Source organism: Suncus etruscus, chromosome 10 (assembly GCF_024139225.1).
Source record: "Suncus etruscus isolate mSunEtr1 chromosome 10, mSunEtr1.pri.cur, whole genome shotgun sequence".
Taxonomy (NCBI): domain Eukaryota; kingdom Metazoa; phylum Chordata; class Mammalia; order Eulipotyphla; family Soricidae; genus Suncus; species Suncus etruscus.
This window is the reverse complement of record NC_064857.1, coordinates 95,900,549-95,912,678: the sequence shown is the minus strand read 5'-3', so window position 1 is coordinate 95,912,678 and position 12,130 is coordinate 95,900,549.

Sequence of the window (12,130 nt, the reverse complement as noted above, 5' to 3'; positions counted from 1 at the left end):
CTCCTGGAGCTGGAAGCTGCAAAAAAACCTTTGATCTAGGAGTCACAGAGCTGGACCTGCCTGTTGTGATTTCAGAGGACGTTGTGAAGTTGTATTTCCTGGTCAAAGCTGCCTGCTTCCTGCTATGACCTTGGGAAGGGACCCAGGGCCGTGCAGGCTGGAGGCCTACTCTGTCCTCCCAGCTGCCCGTGTACTCAGCTGGGTGGGTGCAAGCCCCCACTCCTGTATATTGTATGCTGTACAGTTGCGTTTCTTTTATTTAATGCTGTGGAAGAGGGTGAAAAGAATGGGAAGGAGTTGCACAGAGAGTGTTTGCTGCTGCCTCCACTTCCTCTTCTCCCCTTGAGTGAGCCCCATCCTAACAGGGCTTGCTCCCCAGATGTCCAACACAGCACCTCCTGTTCCCCTGCTCCGTAGACTTTGAACCTCCCCACTGCCAGGTAATAAAATGATTTGTTCTGGGATGCTTCTGTCAATGTTTCTGTCAATGGTCCTGGGGGGGAGCAGGGGTGGGGGAGGATGCCTGTCCAACCGGTTCAGGCTTTGGCCTAGGCCTCCTGGTTTAGCAGGTTCTCTCACCTGCCCGAAACTGCCCCTGGCCTCCGAGAGCTTCGAGAAGTGCCAAGTTTGACCACCAGAGGGGAGGGCTGAGGGCCTGGATGCTGCCTAGGAGGGCAGCTGCGGCCTGGTCTGAACCTTCAACAAGCCAATTCTGGCTGACTCTTAGCTGCAGTGTGGAGCTCAAGAGTGGGGGTAGGGGATGGTGTGAGGAGGCCACATGGTTCCTATTCCTACCCCCTTTGGTGTGGGAGTTGAGGACAGCAGTCCTATTTGGCCCTGCTCATCTCTCTTTCTCACCCCAGAGCGCTGTCTTCACTTAACTACAACCCACATTCCTCTGAGGTATTGCTGGCACCAAAACTACAAGAATAAGAGAGATAGTGTAATGGATAGGGTGCTTGACCCTGGTTTGATCCACAGTATTCGATGTGGTTCCTGAAACCTACCAGGAGTGACCCTTTAGTGCAGAGCCAGGAGTAACTATCACTGGATATGACCTCAAAACAATCAAACAAAAAATATAGACAGACACACAACTATATATCTTATCTCCTTTTCATTTTATTTCCTCATGTTACGCTTCTGTGTGTGACCCCAAGCCCAAATCTAGACATATGCATATTTGTATGTACATATATATATATATATACACACACATTATATATATATATATATATATATATATATATATATATATATATATATATATATATATAAAATATGTCTCCTTTTTGTTCATTCCCTAACTTAGGTATTATGATCCTGTGCCTGTCACTGGATTCTGTTTGGTCAAGGACTAATGTTCCTGTGATCATGTAGAATGCCCTACTTCCCTCCCTGGTACCACATGGTTCCCTGAGCACTGCCAGGTATGCCACAAAGAAAGAAGATAAGCACACAAGCATCAACTTCTGTTTTACATGTCTATCCATTTATTTACTTATTTGGGGGCTATACCTAGCGGCACTCAGGGTTACTCCTGGTAGGCCGGAGTGATAGCAAAAAGGTAGGGCGTTTCCTTGCACACAGCTGACCCAGGACAGACCTGGGTTAGATCCCCAGCATCCCATATGGTCCCCCAAGCCAGGAGCAATTTCTGAGCGCATAGCCAGGAGTAACCTCTAAGTGTCATGGGGTGTGACCCCCCCAAAAAAATAAAAGAAAAAAGATTGCTCCTGGCAGGCTTGGGGCATAATACAAGGAATCACAGCAGGAGTCCAGAGACTAGGCTGACTAATGAGACAACTTCAAGATATGACGAGTGCTACACAGAAACAGAGGTAAGGGGTTGGGGTTGCTTTTTTGAGGCGTGGCCTCAAGTGCATATGCATTTGTGAGGCCCCAGATCTGGTCCTTGGCACCACATGGCCACCAGTCATGGCAGGGTGTGGCCCATAACAATAATAATGACAGAAGTGCAGTAGGCACGAATGTATATACACATAAGGTCAGAGTGTACCACTCACTGAATCTCAAAGTCTCATGTCCAGATACCCACCCAGATGGAGAAGCTGTTCTGGGATGTGGCTGCTCAGAAGAACAAATACCTCGTGTGTGAGACTCCTGAGTTCCACCCCTAAACCACAGATAAAAGAGAAAATAGGGGCTGGAGAGATAGCATGGAAGTAGGACATTTGTCCCATATGGTCCCCCGAGCCTGCCAGGAGTGATTTCTGAGTGTAGAGCCCGGAGGAACCCCTGAGTGCTACCGGGTGTGACCCAAAAAAACAAAAAGAAAATAGGGGACTAGAACAATAGCATAGTGGGTAGGGCATTTGCCTTACATACTGCTGACCCAGATTGGATCCCCGGCATCCCAGATAGTCCCCCGTGCCTGCCAGAGGCGATTTCTGAGCACGTAGCCAGATGTTGACCCCCCAAAAAAGAGAAAACAGGACTGGAGTGATAGTACAGTGAATAGGGAGCTTACCTTAAAGGCTGATCCAAGTTTGATCTCTGGCATTCATATGGTCCCCCAAGCCCACCAAGAGTGATCCCTGAGTGCAGAGCCAGGATTCAGCACTGAGCATCACCGGGTTGGCCCAAAATTAAATGTATTTAAAAAAAGGGGGGGGGGCCGGGCGTTGGCGTTAAAGGTAAGGTGCCTGCCTTGCCTGCGCTAGCCTTGGACGGACCGCGGTTCGATCCCCCGGTGTCCCATATGGTCCCCCGAGCCAGGAGCAACTTCTGAGCGCATAGCCAGGAGTAACCCCTGAGCGTTACTGGGTGTGGCCCAAAAAAACCAAAAAAAAAAAAAAAAAAAAAAAAAAAAGGTGGGGGGCGAAGAGATAGCATGGAGGTAAGGCGTTTGCTTTTCATGCAGAAGGTCAGTAGTTCGAATCCTGGCATCCCATATGGTCCCCTGAGCCTGCCAGGAGTGATTCTGAGCATAGTGCCAGGAGTAACCCCTGAGAGCTGCTGGGTGTGACTCAAAAACCAAAAAAAAAAAAAAAAAAAAAAAAAGCTAAACCTTGCTGGCAACCAGCATGGGCCTTTTGATAGGGGTGGGCCTTCTTTTAACAGATAGCTTTTTCTTTTTCTTTTTTTTTTTTTTTTTTTTTTGGTTTTTGGGTCACACCCGGCAGTGCTCAGGGGTTACTCCTAGCTGTCTGCTCAGAAATAGCTCCTGGCAGGCACGGGGGACCATATGGGACACCGGGATTCGAACCAACCACCTTTGGTCCTGGATTGGCTGCTTGCAAGGCAAACGCCACTGTGCTATCTCTCCGGGCCCAACAGATAGCTTTTTTTTTTTTTTTTTTTTTTGGTTTTTGGGCCACACCCGTTTGACGCTCAGGGGTTACTCCTGGCTATGCATTCAGGAATCGCCCCTGGCTTGGGGGGACCATATGGGACACCGGGGGATCGAACCGCGGTCCGTCCTACACTAGCGCTTGCACGGCAGACACCTTACCTCTAGCGCCACTTTCCCTGCCCCCAACAGATAGCTTTTTCATGTCGCTTTTTTTTTTTTTTATGTTATTTGTGCTCTTGGTCTGAACTACATCCTGATTTCTCATCTTTGAGCCAAAATTTAGGTTCTTGGTTTCCCAAATCCTTTCACATACACCTCGGTGGGAGACAACCCTACTCGGCACCTGTGTCTATTAACAGGACCCCAGATGCACAGATTCTCTTTCCCATCACTTTATTCCTGCTGAGCTGTGAGTGCCAGGCAATGCAGGCGGCATCTTGCCATCTCCGGGGCTCCAGCCTGTGCTCCCTCCATGGCCATAGTAAGTGGGATGTTTCGGAACCAAATGCTGGAGGAGGCAGCATCATCATACAGCACTAGCCCTGGACTGCAGAGTCCATTTCACTGGGCCTGGAGCTTTGCCTAACAGCAACCACCTTGGAGGCTCTTTCATACGATCTCGGAACTGGGTTCTGGACAAACCCTCATTATGCTTTGATTCTCTAGGCATTGAATTTTTATCCTTATATCTCAAACGGTGACCAACTCCACATAAGTTTGTTTTCCGTGTTAGCTTGCCAAAGAGAAATTCCCTGTCTGAGGGTGGTGGAGTTGAACAGCTGCCTGGAGCAGGAGGAGGTGGAACTGCACAGGGACCGCGAGAGGGCGCTCTCCACATCGTTGCCTGTTTCTCTGCTGCAAGGATTTGAGTACCAGCCCAAGCAAGTGTCAGATGTGAAGCAATGACAGCTGAGCTGCAACTTTCTCCTTCCTTTCTTTCCCACCCTGCTCTCCTGTGAGACTCAGGTGTAGGGAGAAAGAGTGTAAAATTATAATAAAACAATCTGATCTCAAACTCGTCTCTGACTTTTCAGACATCTCTTCATCACCAAAATCGTTCAGCCCTCCATTACTTTGCACAGGTAATGGTCTCACATTCATATCGCTCTTTGGGGGGCTGGAGAAATACTACAGTGGGTAGGGTGTTTGCCTTGTACATGGTCTACCTGGGCTTGGTCCCTACAAGCCCTTCAGAAGTGATCCCTGAGCACAGAACCGAGGGAACACTGAACACTACCAAGTGTGGCCCAGAAAACAAAAACAAAACATAATCAAATGCCTCTTTGCCCCTGGACAGCTTCCACTTACCCAAAGAATCAGATTGGAGAGCTAATACAAGGATTAAGGTGCTTGCCTCACAAACAGCAGATCCTGGTTTGCACCCCCTGGGGAATCCCACTGCATGGTCACCTTAACACTGCAAGGAGATGAGCACAAAGCTGAGAATAAGCCCCAAGCACTGCCAGATACGGCTCAAATCCCCTTCCCACAGACCAGTCCCATTTTCCCCAACCAAACTTCCTCTCTGCCCTCACTTCACTTATGCTCTGTCCAACTCTGCTGCACACAGTGCACATCCTAGCAGACATCTGTCTTTATCCAGATGAGGCTCTTCAGGGCACATGAGGTTTTATTCTCCTCAGTATCTTCTCTACCAAGGCCTGGTAGATCTGAGGCTTCCAACAAATGGCTTAACACAGAAGCTGCTCAAATCATGGAGATGAAGAAGACTGAAAAACTGCATCATGGACGAGTAGACAGAAGTGCATTGGGTGGTGAGGATGGTCTCCAGACAGGACAAAGTCACAGTGAGCAAGTGCAGTGTGTGGGTCTTATTTGCATCTGGCAGCAAAGCAGAAAGCTGGGGCTTTAGAAGATAGATGCCATAGTGTGGGGCTCTTGAGGATTTGAACAGGTGAGAAGTGATTCCAACTCAGCTTGAAGGGGGCAGAGGGAAGCAGATCACAACACTAAAAATTCTAGTACAGTAATGGTGGGAGGTGAAAATCATGGCATGACTTAGGCAGCCTTGGTGATGTACTTAGCTGTAAAGGCCAGTTGAAAAGTTGACAGCCTGCAATCATGCTTCTACCCAGCCAGTGGTTTCTTTAATTACTTATCAACATTTAAAGAGACAGAAACTGGGCTGGAGTGCTAGCACAGCAGTAGGGTGTTTGCCTTGCATGCTGCAGACCTGGGATGGACCCAGGTTTGATCCCCGCCATCCCATATGGTCCCCGGGCCTGCCAGGAGCGACTTGACTTCTGAGTGCAGAGCCAGGGGTAAACTTGAGCGTTGCCGGGTATGGCCCCAAACCAAGACAATAAAAAGAGAAACTGAGCTGAGGAGATAGGTCAAAGGGCTAGAGTACTGGCTTTGCAAGGAGGCTTCATTCTTGGGCATTTCAAGTTCTCCCAACTGGGAATAGCCCCTGAGCATGGTCAGGTGTGGCCTAAGAACCAAAATAGCAACAATTATAATAAAAATAGCAATAAAGAAACAGGAAACTTCATTAAAAACAAGAAATTGAGGGCCAGGGAGAAACCACAGGGACTAGGAGCATGTATTTGCATGAAACTGAAATTGGATTCTGTATTATTATTATTATCTCTGGCACCAAGTGCTGCCTCTCTCTAGTGCCCTGTTGGTATAGCCCCAAAGGTTCATAGGTCCCTGATTTATCTATTTATTTACACACACACACACACACACACACACACACACACACACACTCCACACTTCTATCTGTCTGTGGAAATTTGTTTTGTTTTGGTTTCTGAGTCACATCCAGCAACGTTCAGGGCTTACTCCTGGCTCTGCACTCAGAAATTGCTCCTAATAGCACAGCGGTAGGGCATTTGCCTTGTATGTGGCTTACCTGGGAGGAACCCAGTTCAATTTCCAGCATCCCAGATGGTCTCCTGCCTGCCAAGGGCGATTTCCGAGTGTACAGCCAGAAGTGACCATGAGCACCACTGGGTGTGGCCCAACAACTAATCAATAAATAAAGTCAAAAAAACAAAAGAAAGAAATAAATTGCTCCTGGAAGGCATGGGAAACCATATAGGATGTTGGGATTCCAACCACCGTCTGCCCTGGTTTGGCTATGTGCAAGGCAAAGCCCCTACCACTGTGCTATTTCTCTGACCCTGAAAATTTGGAGGATTCCAAACTTATGGTTTGTGTCCTCGAGTAGGGTGAGCCGATGTTCACAGCTGTCCTCTGCCCCAATACCAGGATATTCTCAGAAGAGGTGTGTGTCTATATTCAGCCTTAGGACCCAATCCTCTTCCTTATATTGGGGAATTTTGTCCATAACTGGCCCTCATTGCCTAAATAAATACTGACAGAAACTGGACTGTTTCTTCCAAACCCGTAACCCATTCCTACCCACTTAAACAAATAGCCCAGTGGGAACCTGGGAGCCTGCTTGGCCTCTTGCACAGACCACTCCCTTCCCCACCCACCACGCCAGTGGAATCCTGGGAAGATTCTAGAACTCCCTCTTCATGGGGGCGTTGTCAACAGCATTAGCTGGAAGCCTCAGACCCGGAAGACTAGCTGCTGGTGTGTGTGTGTGTGTGTGTGTGTGCGCGCGCGCGTGCGCGTGCACATATGTTTAGGTGCTTGAATGGAAGTATGCATATGGTTGTGTGTATGTATATATGTATGACTATATGTGTGGCAATATGTGTGAAGATATGTATGTGTGTTCTGTATGTTTGTGTGTGACTGTGTGTAATATGTGCATATATAGGTGTGGTTGTATTGTGTACCTGTGTGGGTGTGCAGACTTCTCTGAGAGGATCACTCCTTCCCAGTGGTTTCTGGGGTTTGTATCAGCAGACCCCAAACCAGGATGACTGAGAAAATAGAGGGGATGGGGGACTGGAGAGATAACCCAGCAGTAGGACATTTGCCTTGCATGCGGCTGCCTATCAGGGACGGGTGGTGGTTTGAATCCTGGCATCCCATATGGTCCCCCATGCCTGCCAGGAATGATTTCTGAGCACAGAGCCAGAAGTAACCCATGAGCACCGCTGGGTGTGCAGAGACAAAGTATAGTAGGTAGTGCACTTGCCTTGCATGTAACTCACCCCAGTTCCATCTCCCATACCACACATGGTCCCCCAAGTCCCACCAGGCATGATGCCTGAGCTAGGAGAAAACCCTGAGTACAGCGGATGTGGCCAAAGTTCAAAACAACAAAAGAAACTTTCATCTACAAACACTCCTGGTTGTCTCCCCAGTGAACTTTCTCTCACCCAGTGACCCTCTTGGGCACAATATGCTGCTTTGCAATTTTAAGCAGGATTTATCTGTGACAGGTCAAAGAGGGAATTCAGAGTATTGGTGAAAAGTAAAGAATTTGGGGAATCGGGGCCGGGTAGGTGGCGCTGGAGGTAAGGTGTCTGCCTTGCAAGCGCTAGCCAAGGAAGGACCGCGGTTCGATCCCCCGGCGTCCCATATGGTCCCCCCAAGCCAGGGGCGATTTCTGAGCACATAGCCAGGAGTAACCCCTGAGCGTCAAACGGGTGTGGCCCAAAAACCAAAAAAAAAAAAAAAAAAAAAAAAAAAAGAATTTGGGGAATAGGGCCAGGATGATAGCACAGAGGTAGGGCAATTAGTTGCCTTGCACACTGCCCACCTGGAACAAACCTGAGTTTGATACCTGGCATCTCATATGGTGGCCCTAGACAGGAGTGATTTCTGAAAAAAAAAAAAAAAAAAAAGCCAAGAGTAACCCCTGAGCACTGCCAGGTGTGGCCAAAAACAAAACAAAACAAAACAAAACAAAACAAATCAATAAAAGGAATTTGGGATGGAGAGACATTACAATGGGCTAGCCTTACCAACCAGTCTCTTCCTTGGTACCCCATAAGGTGCCTGAGCTCCACCAGGAATAATTCCTGAGTGCAGAGCCAGGTGTCAGCCCTTATTCAAAATAATAATTATATTTAAAAAAGTAAAGAATTTGAGTGAAGTAACAAAGGTCCTTTCTTGTCTCATCCCAGGATGCTGAATTTTGATGATAGAGACTTTGGGGCCAGAGAGACAGCTCGATGGGCTAAGCTCATGCTGTGCACACCAGAAGCCCAGGTTTAATCCCTGACACCTCAGGGTCCCCAAAACACTCTGGGAAGTGACACCCAAACCCTAAATCAGGGGTACCCCTGACCACTGCTAGATGTAGGAGCCTCTTCCCCCGGGGGGGAAAAAACATACAGGGGCTTTGGGGCCCCTGAGGACAGTAAGGCAAGCTGTCAGAGCCACATGATAAAGACTCAGAGACAGAAACTGGTCCAAGGTCACACAACCAATGAAGTGGAGAAACACTAAGCCGGGAAGTTGAACTTTTGGCTCTGACATCACATCTCCACATGATCAGACGCTCAGCTTTAGTTTCTGTCCTTTCTCTGGAAGTGGGACAAAGGAACCAGGAGCCAGGCCAAGAAGCTGTCAGAACTGGTCCCAAGCCCCAGGAGGCTGGGAACCCACGGCCCACACCCAGTCAACGCAGGCAAGCACTGATACCTCTCGGCTTGGCTCTCGAGTGCTTCCTGCAAATCAGTTCTCCGCTATTATCTTGCTTATCCCTGCAGGTCCCCTTGGAGCCAGGGAGGGGCAGAGAGTATTTAGACCCGCTTCCCTCTGGAGAAACTCAGACAGGTAGGAAGGCAGTAATTTGCTCAGAGTGGCTCAGCCAGTCAGGGTTGGGACTGGCCTTGAGGTCCCGTGGGAGAAGGGGTGGTCAGCCTGTTGGGTGGGAAGAAAAAGAAAGGCATGCCATAGGCAGACAAATCCCTGGGAGTTGAGGGTCTCCTCTCCTCAGGATAGTGACCTGGGCATAGGGTTGGCTTGTTCCCCATCTGGAAGAGAATGCTGGGGAGGGGAGAGAAGATGCCAGAGGCAGCAGAACTTCAGCAGAGTGATGCAGACCAGAGGATGGAGCAACTGCTTTCAGGGACACATGGTGGAATTTGGGTTAGCTCCTTAGCTTTTGGGGTTAAGGACCCCATATGGACACCAGGAGGGAGGAAAGGAAATGGGGAAGGGGGTAGAAGCTGAGGGAACTGGCGAACATGATGAACTCTGCATCCAAAAGGGTCCGAATAGGGTGATCATGAGGTACTTATGAAACTTCAGGCTCAAAAGCATCCTGATTCTGGAGAGAGATAGTAGAGTGGATAAGGCTCTAGCCCTACATACAGCAGACCTGTGTTCATCAGGAATGATGTCAAAGAGCAGAACCGAACATAAGCCCTGAGTAGCGCAGGGTGTGGCCCCTAAACAAACCAAGCAAGAAAACACTACTTTACTGACAGAGATAGTCCACTAGGTCAAGTGGTGGCCTCAGACACGGCTGGCCAGAGTTTAACTCCAGTACTATAAATGGTATTTCTGAGCACAACTGTTTGTCCATCCCCGACCTGAAAAAAAATCCTGATTCTGGCTGAATCCTATGACCATTCCAATAAAGAAGTGAGTTGTCCGTTCAGCGGAGAAAGTTCTAGAAGAGAACATTCCAGTTGGCCTTTTTTCCTCACAGTCTTTCTGCCTCTTCCCTCCAGGACCACCTAAACCAGGGGTCTCAAACTCTCGGCCCGTAGGCCATTTGCAGCCCTCCGTACAACATTTTGTGGCCTTGCCCTAGAGGAATCTTTTTTTGTTTTGTTTTGTTTTAGTTGTTTGGGTCACACTCCCCAATGTTCAAGACTTACTACTGACTTTGTACTCAAGGATCACCCTGACTTTGCCTCCTGCGGCCCCCAGGTAAATTGAGTTTGAGACCCTTGACGGAAACTGTCCCACTAGCCATTCTTGGCAGGGAACATTATCAGGGGCTTGGTGGTATGCTAGAAAAAAGACCTAAATGAAGGAGAGAAAAAGAGAGAGAGTGAGAGAGTGAGAGAGAGAGAGAGAGAGAGAGAGAGAGAGAGAGAGAGAGAGAGAGAGAGAGAGAGAGAGATACATTTTGCATGCAGGAGGCCAGGGTGTGGTCCCTCAGCATCACAGAGGTGATCTCTAAGCACTGAGCTAGAAGTAGCCCCTTAGCACCACCACCAGGTATGACCCCAAAGAAACAAAAGAAACCTAGACTCAAGAACTGAAAACTAAGCCTAAAACCCACATATAAATTAAACCCATGAATATATATATATATATATATATATATATATAAATTATTTTTTTGGGTGGGGTACTTACTGTATCATGCCTACTAATGTACTAGTCCTGGGTCTGTACTCAGAAGTCCCTCCAGATGGTGCTCAAGATCAAACTGGCATCAGTCCCATGCCAGGCAAATGCCTTAACCCCTGTGCTATCTATCCTCTCACCCCCAAGGTGTAGCTTTGCCTTAACATTGAGCATGAGGCTTTACACCTCCACCTTCTCATCTGAAAATTAGAATAACCAGAGATTTGGCTGACCTTGAAGTTCAGTTTTAGGAAGGGAAGGGAAGGCAATGACAATTAGATGAGGATGCCCATGAGGGCATAGGAGACAGAAAGTGACCGAAAGCATTGTTTTCTGGTCTCAGTGTCACTCAGTCTTAGAACATTTGCTTCTTTGATCTTAGAAAAATCAAAAATAGGGGCCGGAGAGAGAGCATGGAGGTAAGGCGTTTGCTATGCATACAGAAGGATGGTGGTTCAAATCCCAGCATCCCATATGGTCCCCTGAGCCTGCCAGGAGCAATTTCTGAGCGCAGAGCCAGGAGTAACCCCTGAGCCCTGCTGGGTGTGACCAAAAATAATAAATAAATAAATAAATAAATAAATAAATAAATAAATAAATAAATAAATAAATAAATAGCATTTGCTTTGCATGCATGAGATCCTGAGCTTGGTCTCACACAATTACGGACTCAGGAGGATGGAGCGTTTCCCTGGAACAGTCAGCCCTGGTCAGGCCCAGGAAGTCTCTGACTAACAGGGGCCCTGACTGAGTTCTCCCCAGAATCTGGCTGGGGTCCAGGGAGCCTGCTGACAGCACAGCCCTGCCGAGAGACCCGGCTTCCTGGCAGCTAAGGCGCTGGGGGCAGGTCTGACCTGTGAGAGCTGCGGTTACGGTTCCCGCCTGGGGCATGGGCTGGTTGCACAAAGGGCCTGTGCTCCTGACGCAGTCTGCTCTCGGTCTCACTCTCCCAAGCTGGTTCCCAGGAGAAAGAGGGCTCAGAGAGGCTGCGTCACCTCTGCCCTGGGCACCCCTCTGCTCCCAGGGAGGAAAAGCAAGCAAGACTCAGCTCCTTGTCCACATTCACATGCTGCTCAGGCCCAGCATGCACTCTCAGTTTATTATTTATTTATTTATTGCACACTCAGTTTATATTGGGGGGTTGGGGGTCACATCCGGCAGCGCTCAGTGGTTACTCCTGGCTCTATGATCAGAAATCACTCCTCGCAGGCTCAGGGGACCATATAGGATGCCGGGATTTGAACCAAAGTCCTTCTGCATGCAATGCAAACGCCTTACCTCCCATGCTATCTCCGGCCCCATATTTTTTTTTTTTTTTTTTTTTTTTTGGTTTTTGGGCCACACCCGTTTGACGCTCAGGGGTTACTCCTGGCTATGTGCTCAGAAATCGCCCCTGGCTTGGGGGAACCATATGGGACGCCGGGGGATCGAACTGCTGTCCGTTCCTTGGCTAGCGCTTGTAAGGCAGGCACCTTACCTCCAGCGCCACCGCCCGGCCCCCCGGCCCCATATTTATTGCACACTCAGTTTAAAGATGAAAGGGAAGAGGGGCCCAGAGAGAGAGAGAGAGAGAGCACAGGGGTTGGGCGTTTGCCATACATGCAGCTGATCCAG